This window comes from Mus caroli, unplaced genomic scaffold (genome assembly GCF_978045245.1).
Source record: "Mus caroli unplaced genomic scaffold, Mus_caroli_1 scaffold_6, whole genome shotgun sequence".
NCBI classification, from domain to species: Eukaryota; Metazoa; Chordata; class Mammalia; order Rodentia; family Muridae; genus Mus; species Mus caroli.
Window position 1 is genome coordinate 112,583,004 of NW_028227261.1, and position 27,323 is coordinate 112,610,326.

Consider the following 27,323-nt stretch of genomic DNA (forward strand, 5'->3'; position numbering starts at 1 on the left):
TGCTATCGCTTGGATCTGAAAGGTTCCCCCAAAGGCCTGTGGGTTAAAGGCTTGTCCCCAGCAAGGGGCATATTAAAAGGTAATGAACACTTTACGAAGTGGGGTCCAATAGGAGGCTTTGACAATGCAGACTCTGGGAGTGAGGGCCTTGCCCTTGCCCTTGGGTCCTGGTACTTAAGGACGTAGTAGGGCCCCACCCATACCCCTCTTTCGCTTCTTGGCTATCACAAGAGGATGAATGAGCTTGTATGAGCACCCCTTCCAGCCAGTCTGTGCAGCCTTGTCACAGACAGGGACCAAAGCAAGAAGTCCCGTAAACATGAACTCCCTGACAATCACTCCACACGAACTTTCCCTCTTTTGCCTTATTTTGTATTTTATGTGCAGGGATGTTCTGTCTGCATGGATGCCTGTGTGTAGCACTTATGTGCCTGATCCCTGAGGAAGCCAAAAGAGGAAACTGGAGTAGAGACAGTTGTGAGGTGTCATGTGAGTGTCTGAAATTGACCTCAAGTCCTCTGCAAGGGCAGTGCACTAAGTGCTCTTACCTGCTGAGCTGGCATCCGGCCTCACCTTCCCTCCTTCTAAGTTAATTGTATCAGGTGTCTTGTTACAGTAACAGAAATCTGAGTGACAGAAACGCCATTCTGTACAGGGTCTCGTCTCAAAAAAGTCCTTCAAATGATTTTTACTTTTTTATGTCTGTGATCAGTTGGGTCTGACCAATTCTTGAGATGTACATAAAACATTTTTTCTTGTTGTACCAAAGTAACTTATTTCTGTTTTAATGATACTAATTATTTTTATAGGCAGATTCTTCTTGTCCAAAACATTAAAAACACTTCTGATTTCTAGCCAAATTACATAATTTTCAAAACTTTCCACTTGTTCCAAATTCTCACTGTAAACCTCGCTAAAAGAATTCTGCATTAACTATACAAACTATGCTGTTTCAAAATTTCCTCTAAGTTAATTAGTTCATTGACTTTAAATTCAGCCTGACACAAAGTCTCAGGACACAAATAAACTGCAGGTGGTTTCTTTTCTTGGCTATGTACATAAATAGCCATGGTCTAGTCCTGAGGTTATGTCCTCCCAGCTGAAACCTCTCAAGCCTTGTTGCCTTCACTGACCACATTCTTGTTGCTGTCCTGATCTCCTGTGTACCTACTGTATGAACTGATGACGTGATTGCTCTGTGGTAAGGTTGGTTCTTTATTGTAGACATGAGAGAGAGCAGTCAGAGGCATCAGAAAGTCTAGAGCAGAGAGAGAACGTAGTAGGCTGAGTGTGGGCAGCAGACTGGCCCTGGCCTTGATAGAAGCAGGAACAGAGCAGAGAAGGGTCAGAGTGAGAAAGAAGACATAGGAAGGACCAAGGGTGGACAAAGGAAAGAAATCAGGAGAGAGTGCATAGCAGAAACAGCAGGATTATAAAGGAGAATGAGTAGCTTCAGGGGAGAGAAGGTGGGGAGGGTGTGTGTGAGTGTGTGTGTGTGTGTGTGTGTGTGTGTGTGTGTGTGTGTGTGTGTGTAAAGAACTGAGATGAGCCAGGAGGCCAGCATGGAACAGGTACTTGTGGTACTGAGGGGGCCTGGAGACCAGCAGGCACTGAGATGCTAGTAGCACCACAGACAGCCATTTGTCCCTTCTGCCAATGATAAGGGTAGAAGGAAACTGGCATCACAAGTGCCTGAGGAATGCTAGCTTTTTTCTGACAGCCAGAATTTGGGGAGATGCGGTTTCTAGTTTTCCACTCCTGACACCCACCACTTCACCCATGAAGTCTTGCGTACCACATTCCAGGGCTTCTCTAGACTGCTTTTCCAAATTCCTGCCACAAACCTTCTGAACCTGACAAAAGGCTTCTGATCCACATGGCCAGGTTTAGCTGTGGCAATGACCCCAGCTTCTCTGGTCGTGATTTTCTGTATTGGTTGCTTTTCTACTTGCTGTTACAAAGATCTGACAGAATCCATCTAAGAGAATAAACCTTTATTTGGGTTTATGGTTCAGAGACTTCAGTCTGTAGTCCTTTGCTGTGCTGGCTCTGGGCCTGTGGTGATGAACATCATGATGGTGGGACAAGAGGGTGAAGAAGGGATTGAAGAACAGGTATAGCCTTCAAATGACCTACTTCCTTCAGCTAGGTCCTACCTACAAATTTTCTCTCAAAATAGGGCCAATAGCTGAGTATGCACAACATGTCATGTACAAATCATAACATATTTTATATTAAAAAAGTTGGAGCATGTGTGTATGTGTGTGTATATGTGTATGAATGTGTGTTTATGTGTAACTCTCTATGTGCGTATGTGTATGTATATACATGTGTGTATGTGATATGCATATGTATGTGTGCATATATATGTGTGTTTCCGTATGTATTTGTGTGTATATGTGCATGTATGTGTGTGTGTATATATGTATGTATGTGTGTCTGTGTGTGTGTGCGCGTATGCGTGTGTGTGTGTGTGTACCTGGACTTGTAGATACAATGGCAAGTGTGAGTGCTGGTCAGGAAGTCCTATGTGGTTACTGTCTTTGTCTCCAATGCTGTAGTCCATGAGACAGAGAATTGGGGAAATGGTGACTGTGAAGTGAGAGTCAGTAACAACAAGCTGAAACCTCAGACATAAGCTAGGTTACAATGGTTGGCTGGAACCCATGTGGGTTCTGGTCTTCTGATCTTGGCAGTGTGAGTATATGACTGATATCAGGGCTCTTTGTTATGGAGTTAAACACATGCACTTTGCTTAGAAACAAGAGAAATTGGTGGGGATCCAGGGCAAAGTGTAACATGTACTTGTGATACTGACGAAGCCTCTCACAGACCTACTTACTATCTTCCTTCCAACAAACTAACCCAGCTCATATGAGACATTTCTACAGCAAAAACATGTTCCAGGACTCCCAGTGGATGACTGAAATCATGAATAGTACCAAACCCTACACATGTTCCTACACAGGTTGTTCTTTTTCCCATTTTTATATATCAATGAAAAAAATCAAACACCAAGGTGATTCAATTATAATAATTAAATTAAATATAAATGTCTTAAAAATCCCCAAAAGACACAGAGATTATTGAGATTGGATTTTAAGAAACAGTAAGACCCAATGACATCCTGCCTCAACAAACATAATCTGAATATATAGTCATGAGTAGGTTAAAATCAAAAAGTTGGGGAAATATATACTATGATTAGATTAGCCAAGAGAAAGCTACAGTGGACATGTAATATTAACTAAAGTGTATTACAGAACAAAATTCACCAGTATAAAAATAATTTCAGAATGATAACAGGTTCAATTCATCAAAAGGACATAAAATTTTTTAAATGTTTAATTATCTAATAGCACAGCTCCAAAATATACAAAAACAGGATCTGGTAAGATAAATATATTTATGATTAAAACCGATTAAAAGGCCAGGCGTGGTGGTACACGCCTTTAATCCCAGCACTCGGGAGGCAGAGGCAGGCAGATTTCTGAGTTCGAGGTCAGCCTGGTCTACAAAGTGAGTGCCAGGACAGCCAGGGCTACACAGAGAAACCCTGTCTCGAAAAACCAAAACAAACAAACAAACAAACAAACAAACAGATTAAAAGAAAAAAACCAAATGATTAAGAGAAGAAAATGTTCTGGAGATAAGGGGACTGTAGATTTAAACACAAGGGCCAAGCAGTTGACATAATTGCTATTTATAGATGACTTTGCAATGATGGTGAGATCCACATGGTTTCCATAGGCACGCCAAACATTTAGCATGCTAGACCACATGCTGGCCCACAAAACAACTCAGGGAAGTTTAGGAATCAGACAGTGCACTTAAAGCATAACAGAACTGTCAGGATGCTACAGTCGGCTACGTCTGGCTAGTCCTCCAATACACAGAAAGTAAATGTGGGAGCTACAGGCCCTGAGCTATGAAACCAAAGGTGTGACCCAAAAGAAAACAGTGATGTTTGACTTCCTTATAAATAACAATGTCTACTCTCTAAGAGACATTTTTTGAGAGAATAAAATAACCAAATACTGGGGAAATATTGCAAACCATGTGTCAAATAAATGACTTAAATCTATAATGTATAAACCCTATGGACTAGGATGACACCCCAGGGACAAGAGTATTGGCTGTGAATCAAGAGGTGAGTTCAATTCCTCAGCTGATAAAAAGCTGCGCCATACCACACTGCTCGCAATCCCAGCCCTGGAGGCCAGCGACAGGTGGGTCTCAGGAGCTGGATGGCCAGCCTGCCTGCCCAAAGCAGTGAGCTCCAGGTTCACTGAAAGACCTTGTCTCAGGAAAGCAAGGTGCTGAGCCAGCAAGATGGCACAGCTGGTAGACGCACTTGTCACCAAGTCCAACACACACACACACACACAGAGAGAGAGAGAGAGAGAGAGAGAAATAGATAGCTAGATAAATAGATAAATAAATGTTAAATGAACAAAGACCTTAACATTATTAGTCATTGAGGAATTACAGTTCAAATCACAATGAGTTATCATTTCACACCTATTTAAATGGCTCAAAATTTAAGAGTGGCAATGGAGAGATGCTCAGAGGTGCTGCTGCTCTTCCAAAGGCCCAGGGTCAGTTTCCAGCACCACAAGGAGGCTTAGAGCCATCTATAACTTAACTTACAGGAGATCCAATACTCTATTCTAGTTCTTGTAGGCGCCAGGCACACACATGGCACACCAACATACATGCAGGCAAAACACTCATACACAGAAAATAAAATAATAATAATAATAAAACGGGTTTTATAAAAAGAAGAGAAAAAAGGAAAGAGGGGAGGAAAGAAAGAAAGAGAAAGAAAGAAAGAAAGGAAGAAAGAAAGAGAAAGAAAGAAAAGATAATGTCAACTTCCAGGGAGAACAGAGCTGCTGAAATTCTTGTGTTTCTACGGAGGATTTAAAATGGCACAGTCACATTGGAAAACAGTCTTGACATTTATGGCAAAGTTAATAAAACGTTTATTATATGCCCCATCAATCCCAATTTACTTAAGAGAAATGGATGCACAGTTTGTGTAAACATTTTACATGAGTTCTTGTAAAAGCTTTAATTTATTATAACTAACCCCCCGAGACATTTTAAATACCCCTGTAAATGTTTGAGTGGCACAGTCCCAAACAAGCATAATTCAGAAAAACTAAAACAAAAATCAGAACTATTTTTTAAGAGGAAAAGAAAATGGGCAGGCAGCCTAGAAACTTTTTCAAGCTTGATCTGCAAGACTATGACCCAAACATGTGTTCAGTTCTGTTGTTCTGGGTCCCAAGTCAACAGTTGAGACTAGCCTGGCTATGTAGAGAGATGCTGTCACAAAAACCAAAACAAACAAATGAGAAATGAATGGTCTTCTCTAAGAGACCAGAGTGGCACGTGAAGTATAAACTATGCCCTTGACTTCAGTGGTCCAAGAACAGAATTACTGATGTTGTTTTTCTAAGAGTCTTTGCAGATGGAAGGTCAAACAGAGATGGATAGATGCTGGTATGCCTGACTGAAGAAAGTTCTGTGCAAAAACCTTAAGTGGTGCTTGCCTGTACCAGGATCCAGCTTCAGTCCAAAGCTAAAGAAGGAAGAAGAGGAAGAGGAGGAGGGGAAGTTATTGCATGTCCATGTCTTCCCAAAATTCCTGTTGAAAATTCAGTGTGCTGGATTAACAGATAGAGTTTATGTAGATTCTGAGACCGGATAGAAAAACAGGGAAAGATTAAGGGCACCTGAGAAAGGAGAGACAGACAGACAGAGAGACAGAGACAGACAGAAAACACATAGAGATAACCTGACCCTCTGGAGTGGTTTATGTCACTTGCTGACAGAGTCAAGAATTTTGACAGTTGACTGCAGTTGGCCTGTGCAAAAACAAAACAAAACAAAACAAAACAAAAATCCTACACTATACTTCACTTCTAAAAATATTACAAATGTGACTCTTAGAACAGCTAATGGCTAATGTCTAAGACCAAAACAACAAAAACCATACAAAGGGTCACAGCCATCTGTTTTCCTCTGAGAGATTCTCCAGCTTCCCCCAGGAAGCTCGCTGTGCACGGATAAACGCAGTCTGGGCTGCAGCTAGGGCTCCTGTTTTCTGCCTCCTGTCCCTTTAAGCTGCCTCAGAGACCTAACACTTTCTGTCAGAAATTGAGTATGCAAACACTTCTTAAAGTCTTCAACGTAGATCTTAGTTGTTGATATAGCCTCAAATGCATCTCACTGCTACTAAAATGCCTGCTTCAGTAAAGAAATATGTGTAGCTACTAAGGACTTTCAATTCCGTCTTCGATATAGATTGTTGACTTCAAGTGCCACTTCAAGGGCACCAAAACCACGCGTATAACTGAAGCTAAGGCACTTACGTACTCTCTTCTCCAGTGGCGGCCCTGGGTCTCTTTCAGTGCATCTTATCCTTTTGATTGAGTAAGACTTTTCTGAAATACTTTTCTTTAATTCAAGCCAATATCCTGGGTGCTTGTAAGTCCCGAGGGGGAATTCCTCAGGCGGGAGAGCTGGCAACTTCAACTTGCATCCCTGCATCCTTAGCATAAGGTGACAGTTTCTTCCTCAAGGGTACGATTAGTGTCCATATACCCAAGGCTCAGGAACACAAGTATATCCTTTCGTGATGTGAGAATACGGCAGGAAGTCACTGTCTATAAATAAGCAAATGCACCTCAACAGGAACCAAAGAATTGTCTTTTGATCTTTCTCTCTTTTTAAGATTTTTTTATTGATTCTTTGTGAATGTTGCATCATGCATCTGATTCCCACTCGTCTCTCCATTCCTCCATTTCTACCCTTACAACCTCCCTCCCCAAAGAAAACAAAAAAATAATAAGAAATAAATAATGAAACAAACAATAAAACATCTCACCCCCTGCCCTTGCAACTTCCCCCACAAGGAAACAAAACAAACAAACAAAAAACAGAACACACACACACACACACACAAAATTCTCACCACAGAAGCCGCCCCTTCACACACTCCAGCAGGTCATAGATGGGGTAGATGTTGGGATGGGCCAACTCAAAGCCCTGGATCTGGGCCTGGATAGTGGCTGAGTTGGTCAGTCAGCCGGGTGTTTCACACCCACACCCCAGGGCCAGCTCTCCAGCACTGACCCAGCTAACTCACCCAAGTGCCATAGGTAGGGTCAGGGCCAGCTCTACTGTGCTGCCCAGGGGAGATGTGTGCCCCCTCTCCTGAGTGCTGCATCTGGTGAGAGGTGGGACCAGCTCTCCTACTCTCGTGACCTTGGCAGAGGGATTCTAATCTGTACTCCCACCACCACAAGGCAGATGAGGGGAGGGCTAGATCTTTGGTTTTCATGCACTCAGGGCTGGCTCATACCTTTGCTACCAAGGCCAGCTCTACTGTGCTGCCTAGGCAAGGGGCAGGGCCAGCTCAACACAGTACCTGGAAATCAACATGAGCTTAGGTGGCAGCTTGGACCAGGGATACCTGCACGCTCCTTAGTGGTAACACAGCCTCAGGTATCAATACAGACCCGAGGTGCAATAGGACCATGGACCCAAACACAGCAGCTAAGATGGTGTTGAATTTGCTTTGTGTCATCTGTTTTATGAGGAAGGGGACAGTTTAAGAAACATTTGTTTTATAGCCAGGTCTGTATGATTGCTTAAATTGTGTTTTAACTTACCGTGCTGTAAAGCAGAAATGTCTCTAGCCTGCAAGCCCCATTTGCTCAAAGACAAAACTTCCTGGAATGCTAGGAGCTGTTTGTTGCAGGATTTTTGGATCACACTGAGAACCCCAAGATTGTGTGATTTACTGAAAAGCCCTGTTTCTAGCTGTGATGTGGTTCAGTCCTTAGCACACACCTTTAATTCCTCTGGCTGGAGTATAGACATGTCCTTAGCACACACCTTTCATCCCCAAAAAGCAAAGGTAAAGTTAGTTTGTAGAAGGAAGCACCCAGGTTTGAAAGTGATGTCTAATAGAGTGGCAGACAAAGTGACAAATCAAGAGAAAGATTTGAGAGAACAGGATACGCCCAACTCTCAGAAGCACAGAGGAAAGAGAGGTAACATAGGAGGGAGCAGCACAGAGGGAGAGGAGAAGGAGGAGTTTTACAGAGAGGGTACAGAGAGAGAACAAGCGAGACACAGGTGAAGACAGAATGCGCCAGAGAATGAGAAGGAGCCAGAAGATTAGAACTTATTGCCAAAGTTAGTATAAGGCCAAGCAGAGCAATTCAGGAGAGGCTGAGAGAGAGAAGGCAGGTTGAACCAGTCAGCTTGGAGAGGCGTTTGAGCCAGAACAGCTGAGTTGAACCAGCCCACCTAGAGTTTAGTAAGAAGTAGAAAGGGTGTGCTTTCAGTAACAAGTCTCAGGGGCTGAAAATCTTTTAGGCCTAGATTAAATTGTACAGAGGCTAGACGCTTCCAGGACTAGGCCTGGGTTAACAGACAGAGGCAGTAAAGCCCTGGAGATGTCAATTAGAGCAAGGATAGGTTAGGTAAACAGATTAGGTAATCTATGCAGAACCAATCAGGGGTCCGACTCTAAGTAATGGAGACAGGGAGACAGAACACCAAATGGGGTGGAGATGCCAGAGGTTCATCCTACTCCAGGTCCCTGTGGACCCAGGTGCAAAAGCAGCTCCTTTTTGGAGGCAAGGTCTCACTGTATTGCTAGGCTGTCCTTGAGCTCTCAGGCTAAACCATCCTCCTGCCTCAGCCTTCCTGGCCTTTTAAATGAATCAGAACATACTGAGTCCAGGATGTCAGTGAACTGCTACCTTTTTGGTTGATTTGTTAAAAGAAATTAGAAATGAATAACTTCCCACTAAGCTTGATTAGATACTTCCAGATATACTAAAAAGATATTCATTGTTTTAGATGTTCTGCATATTTCAAAGACTGCTCCCAGTTTCCCAGGGCAGGAAGTATTTAGTGGCATCCACCTGAACCGTGTTAATACTGTCACCACCTGGAATACAGCCCTTGTCTGACAAGCTGAACTTGTATCAAAATTCCCTTAGGATCCTAATTTGTAGCCTGGAAACTCCTCTGTGTCTTCTTCCATAATTTGTTGTCAAAAATAAAAAGTATTTTTAGATGTCTCAGTGATAGAGCACAAGACATGCATATCTCCTGAGATGCATGCTGAGATGAGATTGACCAGTGTGTGTGTGTGTGTGTGTGTGTGTGTGTGTGTGTGTAGGGGCTGAAGGGGTGGAAGTTGGAGAGGTGGGGGGGGGTGCAGGGGAGGCAGAGGGGCCAGGGCAGAAGTGGCTGGCTGTTCCTTGCTGATCCACAACCTATTACAGTTCTAAGCAGAGGAGATCTGTGGTCTGGGACTTGTGAAAGGGAATTTCTAGTCTGAGTCAGAAGAAGAACCACCCACCTCTGGACAGCTTTGAGGTTCTGTATTGGGTAGCTAGATCAACCAGCAGGCCAGAGGGTCATCCTTCTCCACATTTTTAAAAAACAGATTTATTGTTTTATTTATATGAATAGACTGTAGCTATCTTCAGACACACTAGAAGAGGGCATCAAATCCCATTACAGATGGTTATGAGCCACCATGTGGTTGCTGGGAATTGAACTCAGGACTCTAAAGGAGTAGTCAGTACTCTTAACTGCTGAGCTATCTCTTCAGTCCCCTTCTCCACATTTAAGATGTACAGGAATAATGGAGAAGCCCTGTTAATTAAGTGGATTTCACAGATTTTAAATCAGATTACCTAATTGTGTAACCTGCAATTAAGTCAGATTTTAAAAAAAAAATGTGTGTGTTTCCTTGTTTGTCTGTATGTGCACTGTGTACATACAGGTACCCACAGAGGCCAGAAGAGAGCACTGCATTGGGTCCCCTGGAACTGGAGTTACAGATGGTTGTAAGCTGTCATGTGGGTCCTGGGAACTGAACCTGGGTCCTCTTCAAGAGCAGCAAGTGCTCTTAACCTCTCCAGGCCTAAGTCAGACATGTTAAATCCAGATTTTTTTTTCACTTGAGAGAGGGCTTTGCTGGGCTGAAAATATTTTGCTCTTTGGGGTCAGAGAATAAAAAGAATTGTCAGTATTTGTAACTGGTACTTGGAACACTTCCTAACCTGATCCTTCCTAATGGATGCTGTGCACCTTTTCATGTGCTTAACTGGCATCCATGCCTGCTCTTTGATCAAGTGCTATGTTTGCAGACAGAGCACTCATGCACATATAATTTAAACAATCTTACTCATTAAAATTGAATTATTTATATTCTTTTTATTGAACTTTAACTTTTTACACCATCACACTGGAAAAACAAGGTTCAGATCTAAATTCACTTCTCATGATGGTGATAGAGGACTTTAAGAAGAACATAAATAACTCCCTTAAAGAAATACAGGAGAACACAGGCAAACAGGTAGAAGCCCTTAAAGAGGAAACACAAAAATCCCCTAAAGAATTACAGGAAAACACAATCAAACCGGTAAAGGAAATGAACAAAACCATCCAGGATCTAAAAATGGAAATAGAAACAATAAAGAAATCACAAAGGGAGACAACCTTGGAGTTAGAAAATGTAGGAAAGAAATTAGGAGCCATAGATGCAAGCATCACCAACCGAATACAAGAAAGAAGAGAGAATCTCAGGTGCAGGAGATACTATAGAAAACATTGACACAACAGTCAAAGAAAATGCAAAAAGCAAAAAGTTCCCAACCCAAAACATCCAGGACATCCAGAACACAATGAGAAGACCAAACCTAAGGACAACAGGTAAAGACGAGAGAGAAGATTCCCAATTTATAGGGCCAGTAAATATCTTCAACAAAATTATACAAGAAAATTTCCCTAACCTAAAGAAAGAGATGCCCAAGAACATACAAGAAGCCTACAGAACTCCAAATAGAATGGACCAGAAAAGAAATTCCTCCCATCATATAATAATCAAAACACCAAATGCACTAAACAAAGAAAGAATATTAAAAGCAGTAAGGGGAAAAGGTCAAGTAACATATAAAGGCAGACCTATCAGAATTACATTAAACTTCCCACCAGAGACTATGAAAGCCAGAAGATTCTGGGCAGATGTCATACAGACCCTAAGAAAACACAAATGCCAGCCTAGACTACTATACCCAGCAAAACTCTCAATTACCATAGAGATATTCCATGACAAAATCAAATTTATACAATATATTTCCATAAATCCAGCCCTACACAGGATAATAGATGGAAAACACCAACAGAAGGAGAGAAACTACACCCTAGAAAAAGCAAGAAAATAATCTTTCAACGAACCCAAAAGAAGATAGATAGCCACATAAACATAATTCCATCTCTAACAATAAAATAACAGGAAGTGACAACCACTTTTCCTTAATATCTCTTAACATCAATGGACTCAATTCCCCCCAAAAGACATAGACTAACAGACTGGATACATAAACAGGACCCAACATTTTGCTGCATACAGGAGACCCACCTCAGTGACAAAGACAGACACTACCTCAGAGTAAAAGGTTGGAAAACAATTTTCCAAGCAAATGGTCCCAAGAAACACATTAATATCAAATAAAAATCAACTCTCAACCAGAGTTATCAAGAAAAGATAAGGAAGGACACTTCATATTGGTCAAAGGGGAAATCTACTAAGATGAACTCTCAATTCTGAACATCTATGCTCCAAATGCAAGGACACCCACATTCATAAAACAAAAACAAAAACAAAAACAAAAAACTTTACTAAAGCTCAAAGCACACATTGCGCCCCACACAGTAATAGTGGGACACTTCAACACCCCACCCTCAGCAATGGACAGATCATGGAAACAGAAACTAAACAGAAACACAGTGAAACTAACAGAAGTTATGAACCAAATGGATCTAACAGATATTTATAGAACATTTCATCCTAAAGCAAAAGAACATACCTTCTTCTCAGCACCTCATGGTACCTTCTCCAAAACTGACCATATAATTAGCCACAAAACAGGCCTCAACAGATACAAGAAGATTGAAATAATCCCATGCACCCTATCAGATAACCACAGACTAAGGCTGGTCTTAAATTCCAACAAAAACAATGGAAATCCCACACACATATGGAAGCTGAACAACACTCTACTCAATGATAACTTGGTCAAGGAAGAAATAAAGAAAGAAATTAAAGGCTTTTTAGAATTTAATTTAAATGAAGACACATCATACCAAAACTTATGGGGCACAATGAAAGCAGTGGTAGGAGGAAATCTCATAGCTCTAAGTGCCTCCAAAAAGAAACTGAAGAGAGCTTACACTAGCAGCTTGACAGCACACCTGAAAGCTCTAGAACAAAAAGAAGCAAATACACCCAAGAGGAGTAGACAGCAGGAAATAATCAAACCAAATAGAAAAAAAAAAAGAACTATAGAAAGAATCAACAAAACCAGGAGCTGGTTCCTTGAGAAAATCAACAAGATAGATAAACTGCTAGCCAGACTAAGTAGAGGGCAGAGAGACAGTATCCAAATTAACAAAATCAGAAATGAAAAGGAAGACATAACAGCAAAGTGTATCTTAAAATAACTATTCTTTTGTTGAATATCAACAGTTGAAAATGTTAAAATCATGTTCTATTGATAATTTTTCTCACTGTGCTCGAAATTAGCATTTTCTTAATGTTTAACTTCAAAGAGTTTTTGGTACTTTGAAAATTTTAAAGTATACTTACTGATATAAAGGAAGGAAGAGAGAGAGAGAGAGAGAGAGAGAGAGAGGGAGAGGAAGAAAGAAAGAAAGAAAGAAAGAAAGAAAGAAAGAAAGAAAGAAAGAAAGAAAGAAAGAAAGAAAGAAAGAAAGAAAGAAAGAAAGAAAGAAAGAAAGGAAGGAAGGAAGGAAGGAAGGAAGGAAGGAAGGTGACAGGGAAGGAATCTATAGAGTCCTGGCTATAGTAGTTAGGAAAAGCAGAGAAAAGAGACAGAAAAGTCCTTGAAAAGGACCAGTGCACAATGCACATATTGCAAGGAGAGAGGCCACTGGGCCCAAGAGTGCCCTAACAAATGGAAGCTGGAGTTGGGAAATTCCAGGTCTTGGGAAAACAGCAAAGGTATTAGCCCTGGGGGAAGACAGTGTCTAGGGAGGATGGGGTTCAGATCCCCTCCCCAGGGTAACTCAGAGTGGAGGGGAAACCCACTCAATTCTTGATGGACACAGGGGCCCAACACTCAGTCCTCCTCCAAGCTGATGGGCCAGTCTCCAGCAAAAAGTCCCGAGTCCAAGAAGCTACTGGTACCAAGATGTATATCACCAAAGAACAGTGGACATTAGGATGGGCCAGGTATCCCATTCATTTACTGTCCCTACCCTCTGTTGGGGCAAGACTTACTCTCCAAGGTGGGGGCCCAGATACATTTCCTGCCCAATGGGCCACAACTAACTGGCCCAAAAGTAGAGCCCATGGGTGGAGGAAAGACCTCTCTGACCCCTGAAGGGTGCCAAGGCTACCTGCTTTACAGATGGGAGCAGTTTTCTCCATGCTGGTCAGAGATGAGCGGGTGCTGCCATGGTGGACGGCACAAACGTCATCTGGGTGGAACCTCTACCCCTGGCATGTCAGCACAGAAATCAGAGCTAATTGCCTTTATTAAAGCCTTGGAACTTGGGGCCGGCAAGAAGATTAACATCAACATGGATAGCAGGTATGGCTTTGCCACAGCCCACATCCATGGGGCTATATACCAAGAGAGAGGCCCGAGGCAATTACCAGGCTTGAGAAGTGGCTCTGCAGGAGCCTATCCAGATTATGGGCCTGCAAGAGACACCCACTGGGAAATGGGACTGGACTAAGGGATGGCCTCACTTAGAATATACTGAAAAAGAAAGGACTCAGATTGCTGCTCACCCTACCAACTACTACCTAGAGAAGGAAGGGCAATGGTGCACACAAGAAGGAAAATTATACCCCCTAGAAAGCAAGCAAAAGACTTACTAGGCCAAATGCACAGATGGACTCAGTTAGGAGGTAAGGAGCTCATCCAAGCAGTCAAGGGATCTGAAGTCTATGTAACGGACCTCAGGTTTTAGGTCAGAGAGAACAGTGTACGATGTGCCAGCAAGTGAATGCTTATGCGGCCAAAGGTAAACAGGGCAGAAGACCTAGGGGAGAGAGGCCTGGAGAATACTGGGAGGTCAATTTTACAGAAGTTAAGCCAGGAAAATATGGTTACAAGTACCTTCTAGTGTTTGTAGATACTTTCTCTGGATGGGTTGAGGCTTTCCCCACCAAGCAGGAATCAGCTACCATGGTAACCAAGAAGATATGAGAGGAAATTTTCTAGAGGTTCAGAATGTCCAAGGTAACTGGATCAGACAACGGTCCTGTTTTTGTCTCTAAGGTAAGTCAGGGATCGGCAGAGACATTGGGGACTAACTGGAAACCCCATTGTGCGTACCATCCCCAGAACTCAGGGCAGGTAGAGAGAATAAATAGAACCTTAAGAGAGACTTTGACTAAATTGACCTTGAAGACTGGTGCTGCCTGAGTGGTGCTCCTTTTCCTGGCCCTGTTCCGAGCCCGGAACACCCCCTACCATTTTAATCTGACCCCTTTTGACATCCTGTATGGGACTCCCACTCCCTTGACCCCCACTCTTGATTCCCCCAGAGTGACTTTGCAGACTGACAAGAATCTTATGGCTTGATTGCAAGCTTTCCAGAGCACCCACCAGAAATTGTGGCCTAAACTTAGTGCCCTGTATAACACAGGTACTCCAAGTTGGAGATTGGGTATATGTTAAGGGACATCATGCTGAAAACTTGGAAGCAAAGTGGAGAGGGCTGTTCCTGGTGTTGTTGACCACCCCGACCTCCATTAAAGCAGATGGAGTAACTGCCTGGGTTCGCATCAGACCAGCATCTGTGCCTGATGCCAACTGGATAGCACCCAAACACCCAAGCAACCCCCTTCTGCAATGCCAAAGAAACCATGAGATGGCTATGGTGTATCTTCCAGTGCTGAGCCTCAGCAGCCCCCATAACCCTACCAGGGTGACTTGGCAGGTGTTCTCAGCCACTGGGGATGTGACTTGGTCCACAACAGAGGAACACCCACATTGTATCTGGTGGCTGGACCTTGTCTTTGATCTCTGTGATTTAGCAGTGGGCCTTGACCCCTGGGGTGTCCACTGGGAGAGATTGCCCAAATGTGGGGGATGTGGGATATGTAAATCTAAACTGTGTCATCAGAAGTGGCCTTGGAGGGTGGGGCTTAGGGTGAGGATACCCAAATTTGAGAAGTTTCTTGTAAGAAACCCCCATATATGTGTGACCTCGAGATGGAAGAAGCTAGCAGCAGGCCCATTAGTGCTAAGGGGCCAACCACTTTTTCTGTGCTACCTAGAGGTATGAAGCATCGGGCCAAGGTGAAAGAAGGACTAGCCAAGTGGAAGAGAGAAAGAAAGAAAACCCAAGGTTGGTTTGAATCCTGGTTTAACAATTCTCCTTGGGTCACCACCCTGATCTCCTCCCTATTAGGCTTCTTAATCATCTTGTTTTTACTTCTGACTTTTGGCCTCTACATTTGCAACTGCTTGGCCACTTTTGTTAAGGAATGCATAGGTACAGTACAGCTACTGATCTTATAGCAGAGATACAAAGAACTAGATACAGAAGACCAGGAGTATGAGAAATCAGAATACCAGCAATAGCTTTGGTATTGAAACATGCACAAGAAAAAGGGGGCGGGTAAAGAGGTCAGCTCAGGACTTTTGGAAAATTCCACCAGGCACCCCTCCCCCTGGAAGAAAGAGGTCATGAAGCATGTAGGCACCCCTCCCCTCCAGAACGGAGGGGGGGACCAACCATTGGTCACCCGCAGAGACCAATCAATTTAAAAGTCACACTGTTCTGCCAATCATATTGTGCCTAGTTGCTGGTGCTCCATTCTGCCCCTGGAAACTGTATAAAAACTTGCTGAATGGAATGCCTGAGGTCGTTGCCTCTCCTTCAGATGCAGGATGACCCCATTGCACCGGAACAATAAATGTCTCTTGCTTTTGCATCAATCCCCAGCTCCATGTGGCTCACTCAGGGGGTCCTCGGGAGCTAAAGTTCACCAGAGTCTTACACAAACTTTAAATTTTTAAATAAGTGAAGTATATTCTGGAAATAAATACTTTGTTTGATTTACAATCATTTCCTGCCAACTATAGCTTTTCTTTACATTGATTCTTTTTCTTATCATTTTAAATTATGTGTAGGGGTGTGTGTCTACATGTGGATGTGTGCTTATGTGTGGGGGCACTGGAATGTGGCCACCAGCTGTGTTATTGACAATCATAGGCACCTGGCATGGGTTCTAGGAATTAAACTCAGGTCTCTGAAGAGCAGCAGGAACTCTTAACCGCTGCACCATTTCTTTACTTTATTTACCCTCTTCTTGCTTTCTTTCATTTTTCAAAAATGGTATCTTTGGCAGAATTTTTTTTTATTTTGATGAAATCCAATATTTTCCCTGGGCCATTTATATTTTCAGTATCACAACTAAGAGTTCTATCCTGATTCATGGTCACAAGGATTTTCTTCTAAAAGCTTTATAGTTTTACGTGTCACATTTCAATTACAACCCGCTTGAGTTTTTTTTTGTTTGGGAAGGTGGTGTTTCTCTGTCTGGGTTAAGAGTCTAACCCAGGCCTCCAGCAGGCCAGACAAGTACTGTGGCACTGGGACCCACTATAAATCAGTTTTATATGTGGTGTGAGGTTTAGGTTGTAGGTGACCTTTTGTATAAGGATGTCACAATCAACACCACTTGATGAAAAAAAGATCTTTGTCAAGTTTCTCTTATACAGAAATTCAAATATTGGCTACTGTACTGTGTAGATCTTCTCCTATATGTCTCGCCAATGGGTCTTTCTCTTTTACTACATTATGTAGATCACTATATTTTATAGGAAGTCTCACCATTGGATGATATGATCCCTCCAGCATTCTTCCTTTTAAAACTTACATTCTTTTAGGAAAACCAGCTTACTATTATATGGTTTGGTGTATCTCCCTCTTATGTTGCTGTCTTATATATTACACCCACATACACTGAAAACCTCATCATGGCCTGGGGATGGAACCTGGTGCCGGTCACTTTTCCAGCATGTGTGAGGACCTGAGTTCAATTCCCAGCACTGTGAAATAAAATATTAGGTACTCGTGATAAGCTACCTTTGTCATCAAGTTGATTGGATTTAGAATCACATCTGGAATGTGTCTACAATGGTACCTTCCAGAAAGGTTTGACCAAAGAGGGAAAAACACATCCTGATTGTGAACAGCACCATTGCCAGACGAATCCAAGAGGACAGGGTGCCAGCATCCCCGTCTCTGCTTCCTGAGTGCAGGCATCCAGGTGACCACCAGACACCTCATGTCCCTTCTATGCCATGGCGGACTGCACGCTCACACTGTGAGACAAGACATGCCCGTCGCATGTTGCTTGTATTGGGTATTTGACCACACAGTGAGGAACAGCTGTTACAAGAGTTCCAGTCTCTGCTCTCAGTGGCCAAGCGTTTGGTTGCAGAGGAAAGGTACCTGTTCTTTCTTTCCTGGTGTTCTAAGCTCCCTTCGGCTACTGTTTCTCTCTTAAGCGGGAACCACAGATGAGGTCTTCCAGTAACAGATTCTTCATTTTCCTTTTACCTTCAGTCTGAAGAATATTTCAGTAGTTAAAGAATTCCGTCTGGGTAATTATTTCCTTTCAGCATTTGAAAAGTATTGTTCCACTTTCTTCCGGTTGTCATGGTTTCTCATGAGAATCTATAATCACTGAAATTTTATTCTGCTTCATGAATATGTTGCTTTTTGTTCTGGTTACTTTCAGAACTTCTTCTGTGTCTCTGTCTTTCATCACTTTGATTATTAGGTGTATGGGCATAAAGTCCTTTGTATTTATTCCTGTTCTGGGTATTTTAAGCTTCCTAAATTGAGAAGGTTTTAGAAAAAAAAATTTTTGAGGCAAGGTCTCTCTATGTAGCCCTGTCTATCCCAGAACTCACTAAGCAAGCCAGGCTGGCCTCAAACTCAGAGATCCACTTGCCTCTGCTTTCCCAGTGCTATGATTAAAGGTGTGCCACCATACCCAGCTAAACCTAGTTCATTTCGTGGATTTTCTATTTTCCTTCTGTTTCATTCACTCTAACTTTCTATGAGAATCTTCAGCATTTGGCTATCCTTGGCATTGTTGTTACACATATTTTTCTATCAGAGATGTTTCTGGTTTTTCAAATTCTGAATAACTGCCTTGATCCTAGACATTTTGAATGTTATTCTATGGATTTTCAAGTCTTACTTAAATCCTACTGATGATGTTGGTGTTTTAGCTTTAGCAGACAATAGATCCAGCTGGATCAGGCTCTAAGTTCTAAGTGGCCTTCTGCGAGCTGAGCTTCCATGTCAGCTCAATTTTCAAAGCCTTGCTATGCTATTCAGCTCCTTCCCACGTGTTCACCGCCAAGTGTCCAGTGTGGGCTTTGAACAGCGCTGTTTCCAGAGAAGAGCTCTCAGAGACTGTGCACACCGACAAGGGTTGGCGCAACACTGTGCATTCCTAAGGTAGAGCCGCTACATAAACAACTTTCAAGATTGCCTTCTTGATCTGCTAACATCCCAATATTTACCTTTGCGACTCCTCTTTTCTTATCCTGCGCAGTAAGGGAAAGCCAGTGATTCATTTACCCCACTCTACCACTTCCCACAATGCATTAGGACCAAGCAGCAGGAGGCACCACAGGGGCTCACCCAATCCTTGACCTCAGCCTCGAAATAGAAACTTCTTAATGACTGCCATTGCCAAAGTGATGAAAGATTTTTGAACCAGAATTATTACAGGACTTCTACTGAAGTCTCTCTGCCCATGCTAGTGTGTAGGTTGAGGTTTCAGGCTGAATTAAATTTAGTCCGAAAAAAAAATTCATAAAGCCACCACTGGTGCTGTGTTTCTGTGAGCTCCGACTTGCCCTTGCATCCAGCTGAGCTGGTTCTTCCCTGCAGATTCCAGCTTCAGTGAGCAGAGGGATTCAATGGGAGGCGCTTAATGTATTCTACTCAGAGCTGAGAGCTAGCTTGATAATCCTGTTTCTGCCCTGCAAAGGCACAAATCGTTTCTGGGTCTGTTGAATGTGGGTCCCAAAGGTTGGCAATGGTTCTTGATGTGAGGAAGTCCCAGAATCCAGGAGGACCCGGTGCACAAGTGTCCCTCCCCCTGGAGAGGTAAATCTTGAATTTTTTTTTTTGAGTTTTGTTTTGTAAGAGAAACATTGTGTTGGTGCTCACCTGATCTTACCACAACTGTAATAAAATATTGAATGATTTTACAACTGCGGATTGATTTTGTGGCTTTAGAATTACATAAGGGATATGATTGTGTAAGGATACGATGCTCTTCTTAATTAAATAAAATGCAAACTTTTTACAATAAAGAGCCAGGTGTAGTGGCACATGCTTTTAAAACCAGAACCCAGAAGGCAGAGGCAGGTGGATCTCTAGGCCAGCTTGGTCTACATAGTGAGTTCCAGGATAGCCAAGGCTATACAGAGAAACATTGTCTCAAAAGAGGAGGAGGAGGAGGGGAGAAAGGAAGGAAGGAAGGAAGGAAGGAAGGAAGGAAGGAAGGAAGGAAGGAAGGAAGGAAGGAAGGAAGGAAGGAAGGAAGGAAGGGAGGAAGGGAGGAAGGGAGGAAGGGAAAGGAAGGAGGGAGGGAGGGCGGGAGGGAAGGAGAGAGGGAGGGAAAGAGGGACAAGAAAGGGGCAGCAAACAAAGGTTGCCTAGATTTTGTGTCCAGATATTATTTTTATGGCAGTTACTTGCCATCTCTGACCTCAGCTACTGTTGTGGGAAAACAACTGCTCTTTATCACTGTGGTTCTTATATGCACTCCAGTTAGACTCACCCGTGTCCAACTGAGATAACAGAATATCCAGGTGAGATCCCAGTAAATAACAAATGAGGGGGCTGGAGAGATTGCCCTGCAGTCAAGAGCACTGGATGTTCTTGTAGAGGACCCAGGTTCAGTTCCTGGCATCCACATGGCGGCTCACATATGCTGATAACTCTAGTTCCAGGGAATCCGATGCCTTCTTCTGACTTCTGAGGGCACCAGGCATGCATGTGGTGCACATATATGCACTGAGGCAAAACACTCATACACAAAAAATAAAAATTCATTAAGAAATAACAAATGAGAAATAAAAACGGAAAGCGATAGTCCTTGTGGGACTGGAGGTTCAGGGTAGGGTGGTATCCAAGGGGGCTTCCCCTTGTCTGAGGAGAAGGGGAGGGGTAGTGGGGGAGGGATTTTTAAGGGTGGGACTGGGATGAAAAGAAGGAGGGGGCTGCAACTGAGATGTAAAGTGAATAAATTAATGAATTAAAAAAAAAAACAGAAAGTAAACTGAATGAACACATTTGCCCTATATGTCAAAGACATATTTAAGATTGTAATATTTAAGACAGGGTTCTTTGCTGCGTGGGGAATCCTTGGGTTTGTCTTCATATTCTTTTGGCTTCCATAAGGTGGAGCCATGGTTTGAAGGAGAAGGTTCCCCTAAGGCTCCCTATTTGAACACTTGGTCCCAACGTGGTGGTGCTTTCGGGGGAATTATGGAGCCTTTCCAAGGTTCCTGACTGGAGGAAGTACCTCACTGAGAGCTTACTTTGAGCCCAACTCCACTTCTGCCTGTTCCCGCCCCATCTTTCTTTCTCTTCCCTTCCCCTACATGTGGATGAAGATGCGATGAGCCAGCTTCCTGCTTCTGCCCCCATGCCTTCCTCATTATGATGGAGTCTATCCTCGGGAACCATAGGCTGAAAACTCTCTTCCCCCAGTTCCTTTGTTTCCTTGTTTGTTTGGTTTTTGAGACAGGGTAGTCCTGGCTGCCCTAGAACTTGTAGACCAGGCTGGCCTCAAACTTGGAGCTCTATCTGCCTGTCTCTGCCTCCCGAGTGCTGGGATTACTGGCTTATGCCACAACCCAGCTCAGCTCCCTAAGGTCCTTTTTGTCAGGATATTTTATCCCAGCGACAGAATAGTAACTAATACAGAAGTAATTACATGAAGGAAGCCCACGTAATTCCTCAAGTCTGTAAGGTTTCTATGTTGAAGACCTCTAGGTCCTAGACACTTAATACAAAATTACTTCTTGCTCAGATCCTATCTCTGGCCAATAGCAATTTGCCTTCAACAATGAGTCAGTATTATTATTTAACTGAAAATATTCTTCAGCATCCTAATCATGCATGAATCATGCAAGTCCTTCCTAAGCACTTAATCCAGCTATACAACACCATAACAAAAGAAGGTGTCTACACTGAACCCTCAAAGGCTGCATGAAAGAGGGGCAGGATTATGAGTGACAGGAAAAGTGTTAGGACAGAATGTGCCCAGGAAGACGCAGTGGCTTGGCTCTGTTCAGTTGAACCACAACCAAGAAGTGATACCCAAGGGGTAAAGATAGTAGAGCTCAGATTTAAAAAAAAAAAGATTTATTTATTTATTTATTTATTTATTTATTTATTTATTTATTTATTTATTTTATGTATGTGAGTACACTGTAGCTGTACAGATGGTTGTAAGCCTTCATGTGGTTGTTGGGAATTGAATTTTTAGGACCTCTGCTCACTCTGGTTGGCCCCGCTCCCTCCAGTCAACTCTGCTCACTCAGTCCCTGCTTGCTCCAGCCCAAAGATTTATTTATTATTATACATAAGTACACTGTAGCTGACTTCAGACACACCAGAAGAAGGCAGCAGATCTCATTACGGGTGGTTGTGAGCCACCATGTGGTTGCTGGGATTTGAACTCAGGACCTCTGTAAGAGCAGTCAGTGCTCTTACCAGCTGAGCCATCTCGCCAGCCCCTAGAGCTCAGATTTTAACATATGTATGAGATTGTCAAATTGTCTCCTGTCCTTTTAGCCTGTCAGTTATTCCTAATTACCCCCGCCCTCCATCTGCTTCTCTTTACAATTAAATTGAGACATCTCAGAAATTTTCCTTTATGATTCACAAACAACTTTATCGCCATTACTGAGCTCCCCAGGGGAAGTTCAGTATTTCAGATGAAGGAAAAATCCTTTTCTCTATGGGGAGGGCAGGACTCTTCCTTAAAACATCTGTGCACCTCTCTAGGCCTTGTGCTCATTTTCTTTCTGTAGGTCAAACTTGCAAGGCTCAAGGCTCATGCAGGCCTCTTTCATCCTATTATTGTCAGTACTGTTGCATAGTATGGTGGTGCACACCTTTACTCTAGGGACACTGAGTCAGAGGATCACTATGAGTTTGAGGCCAGTCTGACCTACACAAGTTCCAGGACAGATAGGACAGATATATAGACACCTCACCTTGTCTAATCACTCACCACATGTGAGCCTGGAGCTCATGGAAGCCAGAAAGGGGTGTCAGATCCTGTAGCATTAGATTTACAGGCAGCAGTGATGGGTTCTGGGAACTGAACCTGGATCTTATGGAAGAACAGAAAGCGCTTGTTACTGCTGAACCATCTCTCCTGTCCCAGTATGTGATCACATTCTTGTGTTAACAGTGGTCTCTGTCTCCACCAAGTGTTTCTGGATTCTTGGCATCATATTCTAGGAATTGAAATAAGCACACATGGACTGAAAAGTAGCCAGGAAGCTGTTCAAAATCAAGATGCTAGAATAGATGGGAAATCTGCTAATAAAAGTGGCAGCAGCCCATATGAACAAGAGAACACTCGGGGTACCACGTTCACACCCAGGACATCTTTTATGGGATGTAAATAGCAAAGGAACTGTTTACCACAAGCCATAATTGGATAGTTCTCTTTTTGATTGACATATTTGAATTATATGAACTTTTCTTCTATTGCACAAGACTCTTCCCACAATGCATCTGATTTTTAAATCTTATGCACATCCAAACACGCATAGGCATAAGATGGTAAATAGGAGCTTCTCCCTGTTCACTCAGAGGACACAGCCTGCCCTGTTGCACATGCATCAAAACTAGCTCAGCCTGCATTGGTCCTCCTACCCTTGTTCCTAAGTATAACTGGAGTACATATGAATAGAAACTGTCTATCTATGATGGCTGTTAAAGGGAAAAGAAATTAGTCCATTGTTTGGAGAGAAGTTTGTGCAGGCAACTTGATGCAGGTGGGGAGGGTCTCAGTTGCTAGCATGTTGCATTGTACATGCAGGTGTGGGTCCTAGGCTGCTGTGATAGTTTGTATATGCTTGGCCAAGGGAGTGGCACTATTAGAAGGTGTGGTCCTGTTGGAGTAGGTGTGTCACTGTGGGTGTGAGCTATAAGACCCTCATCCTATCTGCCTGGAAGTCAGTATTCTGCTAGCAGCCTTCAGATGAAGATGTAGAACCCTCAGCTCCTCCTGTGCCATGCCTGTCTGGATGCTGCCATGCTCCTGCCTTGATGATAATGGATGAACCTCTGAACCTGTAAGCCAGCCCCAATTAAATGTTGTCTTTTATAAGACTTACATTGGTCATGGTGTCTGTTCACGGCAGTAAAACCCTAAGACAGCTGCTGAGCATGTTAATAGAAGATGGGTCTGTGTATTCCCCAAGCCAAGTAGAGTCTCTGTTTACTAAACTATTTCCTATGCTTCCCTACCTCACTTTGTGTGTGTGTGTGTGTGTGTGTGTGTGTGTGAGAGAGAGAGAGAGAGAGAGAGAGAGAGAGAGAGAGAGAGAGAGAGAATGCTCATGTATAGATAAATGCAGAGGTCAGTATCAGCTGTCTTCCTTATTTTTTATGACAAGGTCTCTCACTGAACTTGGAGCTTGCTGATTCAGCTAGACTATCTGTCCCCATTTCCCAACACCACACCTGGTTCTCTTACACAGCTGCTGAGAATGGAACTCAGGCCCTCAGTTACACCAAGCTCTTTACCAACTGAGCCTTCTCCCCATAGCCTTAGTTTATAGGTTAGTAGAGTGTGCCAATACACTACAAGAATTTTTTCGAGAGGTAGGGAAGCTATTAGGTTAAATACAGAAGTTGATATAAGTAGCTATTGTGGGGACTAAAGATGACATTGGCTCCTTTGTTTATCAGCACATGTTCATTGTACAAAGCCATGAGTCTCAACGACATTTTTTGTTCAAGTTTGTTGTCCATATCCATTCCCTATTACCCCCCTGTGTCACTCTCACCCCTTCCTGATAGTTTCTTTCCTCTTGCAAAGTAGTTTTGCCTATATTTTCATGCCGTATAGGCGTGTGCGAGCTCCACTTATAAAAGGAAACCTTTAATGATTATCTTTCTGGGTCTGGCTCATGCCACTTGGTATGAACTCCAGTTCCATTCATTTCCCTGCAGATGGTAGTGTTTCAGTCTTCCTCATGGCTGAATAAAGCCTCATTGTATATATACATACAGCACATCTTATCTTGTTCTCTTTAATGGATATATAGGATGAACCCATTGGTTGTTGTGAGCAGTGCTGTTGTGTAACTAACTGGAAAGGAGCAGGTCTGAAGGTCACTGAGGGTGGAACCCGAATCCTGACCAGCTTTAAGCCCCTCCTCTGTGTCCCTGGTAACACCAAAATTTTAAGGAAGCAGGAAGAATTGCCTCTCTTTAGAATTTGAGATTTTTTTATTACATTTTATTTACCTACTGGGAGTACAGGAGCACACACACCAGCAGCGTACCAGTAAAAGCCAGACGACAATCTGTGGGAACGTGAAAGGCAGCCTGTGTTCTGGTTGAGCGAAGCTTACCACGGAGACTCAGTAGAAAACTCTACAAGGGATGGAACAGTGAGCCATGTTCTCAGACATAGGTGCCTGACACCACGGAGCCCCCAACTCCATAATCCTGTGACTATCAGTCACGCAGACAATGTCACAAGCTCCTGGCATTCTGGCTAGACTCCACCCCACAGTTACCTGACTATAGCCAGGCATGCACCTCCCCGCAGTTACCCTGCAACTGCGAGATAGCCCAGCCCACTATAAAAGGGGCTGCTTGGCCCCTCCTCTCTCTCTTAAGTTCACACCTCTCTTATTCTCATCTCTAACTCTCCTTCTCTTCCTCCCTTCCCCCCTTCTCTCAACGTGGCCATGGCTGCCCTCTCTTTTTCTACCTTCTCTTTCTCTCTGCCTTTCTACAATAAAGCTCTAAAACCATGAACTGTCTCTGCTCATCAAGACCCTCTGTGCTTGAATGATGGACTAGGCCTTCCCCTAAAGAGCTACGTCTAATCTTCTGATAGAAGGCCTCCCAGCATTTCCAGCTGACACCACCAGACCAAGGACTCTCCCCCGAGTGGAAACCACCCAGAGCCCTTTCTTCCCCTTTCCCCTTCTCCCTTCAGCCCTGGGGCTGACTGAGCCGCCCCTGGGGTCTCCACCCATTCTCAGCTCTTCCTCGGTGTCCAGCAATGTCCTGCGATGGCCAAGACCTAGGACCTGTCATCCCCGGACTCCGTGAGGCCCAGGGACCCTGACTGCTCCCTCTCCATCCCCCGAGGACTGGGGTTCTGTGGCTTCCCACAACCTGATGCTCACCCTAGGGGCGTGGAGAATGCACAGTAGTCCCTGAGTCCATCCACCCAGAGCCCCAGAGCTTGGGTGGGTTCTCTCCCAGCCCCATTATTTCCCCACCCCAACTGCCTGACAACAGTCTGCAGAGGTGGCTTCTCTCCCCTGCCATGCGGGTTCCAGAGAATCAAACTCCGGCCATCAGGCTTGGAGGCAAACACGCTTTACCTGATGAAAATACCCCATGATGGCGCACGCCTTTAATCCCAGCACTTGGGAGGCAGAGGCAAGCGGATTTCTGAGTTCGAGGCCAGCCTGGTCTACAGAGTGAGTTCCAGGACAGCCAGGGTTACACAGAGAAACCCTGTCTCAAAAAAACAAAAACAAAAACAAAAACAAAAACAAAAACAAAAACAAAAAACAAAAACAAAAAAAAGAAAATACCCCATGAAAGGAAGGACGGTAGCGGGGACGCTTCCTCCTGGGAGAGCATGACTTTTCATGTTTGTTTAAAAAAATTTTTTTTTTGAGACAGAGTCTTTATATATAGCCCTGGTTTTCCTGGAACTCTCTATGTAGCCCAGGCTAGCTCACAGAGATCCACCTGCCCCTGTCTCCTGAGTACTGATTTAAGGAATACACCCAGTTCACTTTATGTGGGAAGACCCACAAAAAAATTATCAAACAGAAAGTAGGAGAAGCACCCCAAACTGAAAGACACTGGGCAGAGAAACAGACAGCAATAATGTAGATAATGATTTGACCACAGACTTGGTAGGAAAATGTAATAAAAGGCACCTGGGTACTTCAGTTACATTGTCCATAGAGTTAGGAAGCAAAGGAGTATGCTACTGAGAACAGAGGGCCAGATGGGCCAGCTTATATTTAAACAAATAGCACTGATACCTGACAGATCCAAGATGAGTGACAGTGGATATATCCAGGGGTCAGAGTCAGCACAAAATGGTGGACACTAGCTGGCCCAAGAATCCCAAAGTAAATGGTGAAATAATTTGTTATCTAACTACTTGTGATGATTTGAATGCTTGGCCCAGGGAGTGGCACTATTAGGAGGTATGACCTTGTTAGAATAGGAGTGGCCTTGTTGGAAGAAGTGGGCACTGTGGGGGTGGGAAATGAGACCCTCCTTCTAACCCCATGGGAGTAAGTCTTCTCCTAGCAGCCCTCGGATGAAGATGTAGAACTCTCAGCTCCTCCTGCACCATGCCTGCCTGGATGCTGTCATGTTCTCACCTTGATGATAATGGACTGAACCTCTGAACCTGTAAGCCAGCCCCAGTTAACTGTTTTCTTTATAAGAATTGCCTTGGTCATGGTGTCTGTTCACATCAGTAAAACCTAAGGCACAACTTTTGGCAGAGCACCACTTTTATATGAATATGGCATTGAGATCAAGGGCATTTGCCTGCACCTTCACCAGCCTGCTTGTGTGTCCATCTGTAGGGCTGTGTGTCCATCTGTAGGCCTGCCTGCCTACCTCTACGTACCTTGGTTGTGTCTTTGCATTCAAAGACATGTGCCTAGTGGCCTGTGACAGCCATTACCTGGGTAAATAAAGAATGCCATGCCTGTCTACAGCTCCTTGCATCTTCTTTAGCCTTTTGCCCTCCCATGACTCACATCCTTTCATGGGTTTGGAACTTGAACCTCACAAAGAGCTTAACGATTACTAAAGCTATAGAAAGCTATAATCAAGAAGTAAAAACAGCCGGGCAGTGGTGGCACATGTCTTTAATCCCAGCACTTGGGAGGCAGAGGCAGGTGAATTTCTGAGTTCAAGGCCAGCCTGGTCTACAGAGTGAGTTCCAGGACAGC

At 43.6% G+C, this 27,323-nt stretch overlaps 1 long non-coding RNA gene across 1 annotated transcript in view; it reads right to left on the reverse strand.

The window, feature by feature from the left end:
- LOC147004374 (uncharacterized) overlaps positions 1 to 27,323 on the reverse strand; it is a 158,992-nt gene that overhangs the window by 23,573 nt on the left and 108,096 nt on the right. The window contains exon 3 of the long non-coding RNA XR_015047436.1: positions 22,364 to 22,465. This is a non-coding gene — a long non-coding RNA (uncharacterized LOC147004374). The remainder of the gene's footprint in view (positions 1 to 22,363; positions 22,466 to 27,323) is intronic.